The sequence below is a fragment of the Camelus bactrianus genome, chromosome 10, assembly GCF_048773025.1.
Source record: "Camelus bactrianus isolate YW-2024 breed Bactrian camel chromosome 10, ASM4877302v1, whole genome shotgun sequence".
Classification (NCBI taxonomy): Eukaryota; Metazoa; Chordata; class Mammalia; order Artiodactyla; family Camelidae; genus Camelus; species Camelus bactrianus.
In genome coordinates this window covers 28803512-28809511 of record NC_133548.1, presented here as the reverse complement: position 1 = coordinate 28809511, position 6000 = coordinate 28803512, and the positions used below count along the sequence as shown (strand labels likewise).

Here is a 6000-nt window from a genome sequence, read left to right as displayed (position 1 = left end):
CAAGTGAATCTATATCTCTAAGTAAAAAGTTAAAAAAAAAAAAAGAAAGAAAAAAGATGATTCATGTAAAAAGGGGAATACATTGGGTTATGGAATTGGGTAGTACAGGGGTTGAATCTACCAAGTTTCAGGTAAATCTGGATAAAGGAACTCAACCAATGTTACCAAGAGCTTTCTCTCTCCTTTTCTCAGCTCTGCTCGCTTTTCTTTGTTGACTTCATTCTGAAGACAGCTTTCTCCATGAAGCTGGGGAAGGTGTCAGATTTAGGCTTACCTGATCCTAGTATCTTGTAACCCAGGAAGGAAACAAATTCTCCTCCATTCTTAGAGAAGACTCTGAATTTTCGATCGGAAGTCCTCTTGGAACTGATCGTCATTACCAGGAAGATGCACTACACTGAGTGGTCAGGATGGGCTGGGGGAGTGTGTGTGTGTGTGAGCGCGTGTGCGCGCGTGTGTGTACGAGAGGGCACACATGCACAGAGATAATTCCATTAGGACTCAGTGAGGAAGAGTGGTTTTTGAAAGAACAAGTGAGATGGTTTCATCAGACTCAGATCAGGTGGACCAGGCAAAACAAACGTCTGCTATAGAACTAAAACGTCACAATGACAACTCTGTGGACATGTATGAATACTTGATCCTCTAACTTGCAAAACACTTGAATAATTATATGTTATAATGAGGAGAGGTTATGCTTTAAATTATATGCATTTTTGGGAAGAAAAGTAAAGGCTAGTAGGAATGAACAAAATTTAGTAAATAACTAAAAACCTACAGGAAATATGATCCCAAGGCATGTGGCAATATAAATCTCAACAACACTGCAACACAAGTGAAGTTGATAATGAAAAGTTAGAAATTTACTTCGATCTCTAAATCATACAGAAAACCAAATTTTATAGGTAAAATGATAAATAGCTGAAATAGGCTAAATTGAAGTTTTGAAAAAAAAAAAGTAGAGGCCCTCTAACTTGGACTTACATACTCAAACCTGGAAAGTACCTTTTTAATAGGCACAGACCCCACTGTAATTCTCTATTAAGCTCAGTGGTAGCTGGGGACTTTTTTTCTGAGTTGGGGGCATTTTAGGTAATGTTTTGTAGCCCAAGACAGTAAAAAGGTTGTTCACGGCCAGGGATGTACTCTAAGTAAGTAGATTCCCTTCAAACTGTAGGGGCAGAGCTAACTGGGGAATAATGATTCAGCTGTCTTGAAACTGAATGGGGAAGTGGAATGAAAGTAGATTTATGTGGAGAAAGCAAACGAAGCAGGCAGAGAGAACATACAGCAAGATATTTCAGGCTTAGGTTGAATAGATTAATATTTTTTCAATATGGTGCTCTTTCAGGCTTAGTTTGAATAGGTTAATATATATATATTTTTTACCTAATACGAAGTTCAGGGGAGCAATGTACTTGGAATGAAAGAACGTTTTCAAGTAGCATTTTGAACTGATTGAAAATTGGGGTGGGAGTTAACCTACATTAATAATTTTACTGGGAAGGATGGGAGGGAATAACAATTTTAAAGAAACATACTGATTCTGAAGCAGCCACATGAAGGGAGAATGAGAAAGGGATGTGTGCAAAGGGTGGTGTGTTAGAAAGGATTCTCAGCATTTCATATTTGAGAAGTGGCTTGCAGAAAATAAGAATATTCTGCAGGGATGAGAAATGAGGCTGAGGACAGTATTTTTGTCCAAAGTTCTGATCATAGGACTGTTTTCCTCTCATGTCACTAATCTTCTTAATTATACCAAATAGACATCTTTCACCTCCCATCTGTTTTAAAAGTAGAATAATAAACGACTTTTTTATTCTTGAAATTTTATTATGGCTGCTGGTTTATTTTGTCTTACATCTGCTTTAGGTAGAGACACACACACACACACACACACACGACAGAAATATCTCAGAACTAACCTTTCCTGACAGCTCTTAACTTGATGGACTAATCCCTACAGTGGCTGTTATGCAGAACTTGCCATTTGCAAAGCTTGAATGGTTTCCTAAATGATGTTCACTCTGAGAAATATGGACTATCTGTCAATTACTGCCTTTTGGGGGAAGTTACAGGAGAGGAAGAACTTAGTACTCTATATATACATTTCAAAAACAATTGTCCTGTGCTGATTCTTGAAACACAAGATTATATTTTTGTCTTAGTGTCCAAGTTGTGTCTTCAGACTTTGATTATAGAGTCTTAACACAAAAACATTCAGAATATAAGCCAGTGATTTTATAATATAGCTTACCTTGAGTAGCTGCCAACAAGTTGTAAATATGCAACAAGTAGTAGTATGTGATTTTTGATTGCAAAAGACACAGAATAGTCCTTGAAAAATCAATCCATAGGATTTGTGAATGTCTTTGGTGATACTAAAGACTGCTACTAATAATACTTTACTAGTAAAACTTTAAATTTTGTTTTTGATGTAAACAATATGAACTAAATAGAGTTTATTTAGAACTGTAAAGTGCATTGAGTAAATCTTTCCACAAAGTTACAGATGACCATGGGAGTGAAATTTGCTCTTTGCAGTAGATGCTTTTTGTATAGTTATCTATATGCAAAGTATTAGCCCCACTGCAGATGGAGGTAGTGAATTATCTAGGGATGACGGCAACTCTTTATACCAAGCTTAGTTCAAAGTCCCAACTCTGCTATTGTCTGGTTATTGAGATCTTTGGCAAATTATTTAACTTTTCTAAGTGTCTTCTTTTTCTTTTCTAAGTAGAAAAATAAATATATTTTGTCTATAAACCATCACATGAAATAACTGTGGCTAGGAGTTTGGAAATTCACATTTTTTTTGTTTTAGAAAGGCAATATAATATATATGCTGTACTTACATAACATCATCTGGGGGGTCTGAGGCAACACTCCATAATCGGGCATTAATATTTCTGCAGTGAAACCTTTGAACATTCACACCAAGTGGGATAAAGACCATCAATAGTCTCACATCAGCGGAAGTCAGGTTTTACTGCCAAAAATTACAAAAACAAAAAACTTCTGATTTTCAAAATCTGTGAAGTTTTAGAATAGTAAACGAGGGGCTGTGAATCTGTAACATTGACTTTAAAGGCCTGTTATGAGGAATAAATGAAAAATGCATTTAAAGCACTTATCACATGATAAGAGCTCCCAAAATTAAGATTATTATTAAGAGCTATTGACTGATAGGCCCTCCACAAATGATGGGACACTTTATAAGGCTCCTGACTGGAAGTCTCTGTCAAAATAAGGTTAAAATGTTTTATCTGATTCCAGAACTTGCATCTCCATCAACACTAAAGCTCTAATTGAGCAGTTATCTTAGATATCCGAGTTATTTCAGTGTGAAAGAATCAAATAATAATTCCAAATAAAATACATTTCTTATGAATACCAATCTCTCTTCAGATTGTTAAACATAAATTCAATATTTATAGTCACTTTTGCTATAATGTTTTGAAAATGTGAAATTGCTGACACCACTAATATATATGGGAACAGTTTGAGCATAACGTGCATTTTGTGTTTGTTTATGTGAGATTTCATCCAGATGAAATACTAGGTGAACATAGAAAATTGTATGTAGCTGAACCCAGTCGTGTAGGAGTTAACAAAACATAGCCAGCTCTCAAGTACAATGCGCCACAGCCATCCACACCAGGTGGTGTTATAAATTTCTATCTGATTAATATCACCTGGCCTTCCATCACTTCACTTTAATCTACAACCCTCCGACACTCACTTTCACAAGCAAACTTCTTTTTCAAGGCAAAGTGCCATATTTATAGTAGTATTTATGTGTTTCTTAAATGTTTTAATGTGTGAAACTGGGCTTGTTTATATTAGGTTCCGGTCTTTCTTTTATTATGTCAATGGCAAAGCTTTTGAGTGTTTATTGCACAATTCTGCACAGTGTGGTGAATTTTAGGAACGTATATGCCCTGGTATAGCAGGGCTAACTGTCATTCATCATACTTGATGTGTTTTGTACTTTTGGCTGGTAAGCAAAGTTACTATAGTATCCAGGCACATAAGAACAAGTTCTTCTGTTAATTTAAAAAAGTAGGAGAGCATAATATAAACTTACTTATAAAAATGTTACTCTATAAAAACCAAACTTTGTTTTAATTATCTTAACTTAGTAAAAAGGAGAAAGGTTGGAGTTAGCATTAATGTGTTGAAGTGGTTGTTTCAAACTGGTAAGTAACTCTTTTGAGTTAAATCTCTATCATTGTAACCCTGTTCTCTAGTCCTCTGTTAACTTTATAGCCATTATTAATCTAGAACATTGGTATTCAAAGCGTGTTTTTAGGAATATTACTAGGAGTGCTTTAATAAAAGGATGTATTTGTTTTGGTATTAAATAAGAAAATGGCCATATTTTAACACATTCATAAGCAAGTATGTAGTGATGAAAATGAAACATCTGGGGTGTGCTTTAAAATACTCTAGCAAAGAAAATTAAAAAAAAAAAAAAAAAAAAGACAAGGGAAAAAAGGAATGTTCCAGACAAATGTGGAGAATTTTGGTAACTGGATTCAGTACTATGATTATATGAAGGTTCATTGTACTAGCCTCAAAAATTTTTTTTTTAAGTTTGATGTTTCAAAAGAATTTGGGAATTACTGTGTCAAATCAAGTAAGATTCTGATTGCAAGACTCCAGGGGCTTATATCGTCAATGTGCATGATCAACGTCCTAGCAGGCTGCCATTTCCCACTCTTCTTTGACATGGAAACTTTTCTTGGTGGAGTACCCAGGTAAGCCATGTCCTGTGGAATACACTTTGGACATCATGGTGTAGAATTAATAGTGCATACTTCAAAATATTCTCAGAAGTGCTGCACAGTGTTAGTCAAAAGAGAATGTTCTTTAGGTTTTTCTCTTATTTTTGATTTCCCACATTAAAGTTATTTGTTGTCAGTGGTCACTAAGAGCAATCAATCTTTGATAGCAGTATTTATGAAATTCATACCTAAAAATTTTACAAAGATGTCAACGCTGCTTTCAAATGAGAATAAAAAAACAAATTGCAAAAGAAATAGTATGACGCAAACCAAGTATATAGGTTCGTATGCAAATAAAATAAATAACTATTACCAGTAGTTACAACTGGTAATGATATTTGGGTGGGGGGCGGGGAAGGAAGCACATATTTTACTGTTTACCATTCCTTCTGGAACAAGATATTTTTTAAGAAAAATAAAGATTATCTTAGTTAAAATCAATCTATGGTGTCAGGATAGTGGTTATCCTTAGAGGGAGCTGGGATACAAGAGAGCTTTCTAGGACACTGATAATTCTCTATTCCTTGATTGATGGGCTGGTTACATGGGTTTGTTCACTTTGCGAAAATTCATTGAGCTGTATATTTATTACCGGACTAATTTTCACACAAGTAAAATTCATTTCAAAACTGTTTTATAGTGACTTAAACAGTACCTTGTTCTAGTTTAAATTCATATATTTTCTCCTTATTCATATATTCAACAGCTTTCTTTTCCCACATTTATTAACATTTATTCCCTCTAATTTCTCCTTAACATGGTTGCATTGCAAAGGCATTGTTATTAACTAGGCGAAATCTGTAGCTGACAAAAATGGCATCTAAGAAAATCACTCACGTCGTATGGTATGAGGTGGACCATGAGGTAGGGTCACTTAATCCTGCAAGCTAGCCATTCAGCAGTACGTGGTAAAAAGATGTCTTTTGAGACATATAGTTACCTAAAATAGATGGAAAGGAATAATAGAGAGGCTAGAGTGACTGATAAATAGGCAACACAACCAAAGGCCTAATGACAAAGGGAAAACAAAAATCACGCACAGAGGATCTCCCTACGACAGATCCCGTGTGTGCTTTTATGGATATGGAATTACGAGTGTTGGAGCTGGAAGGAACTTCAAGGATCACTATTCCATCTCACACTCTTCCAACTAGATTTCAAGTCAAAAACATGCTAATAACTAAAAGGCCTAAAATGTTGCAGCTGGTTGTTA

At 35.1% G+C, this 6000-nt stretch overlaps 1 protein-coding gene across 1 annotated transcript in view; it reads right to left on the bottom strand.

Moving 5' to 3' along the window:
* Positions 1–2455: 2455 nt before the first annotated feature.
* Positions 2456–6000, bottom strand: part of KIF18A (kinesin family member 18A) — a 77349-nt gene continuing 73804 nt past the window's right edge. The window contains exons 18-19 of the transcript XR_012509632.1: positions 5625–5727; positions 2456–2989 (exon numbers count right to left, since the gene is read on the bottom strand). The gene's annotated coding sequence lies outside the window, so the exon portion shown is untranslated. The remainder of the gene's footprint in view (positions 2990–5624; positions 5728–6000) is intronic.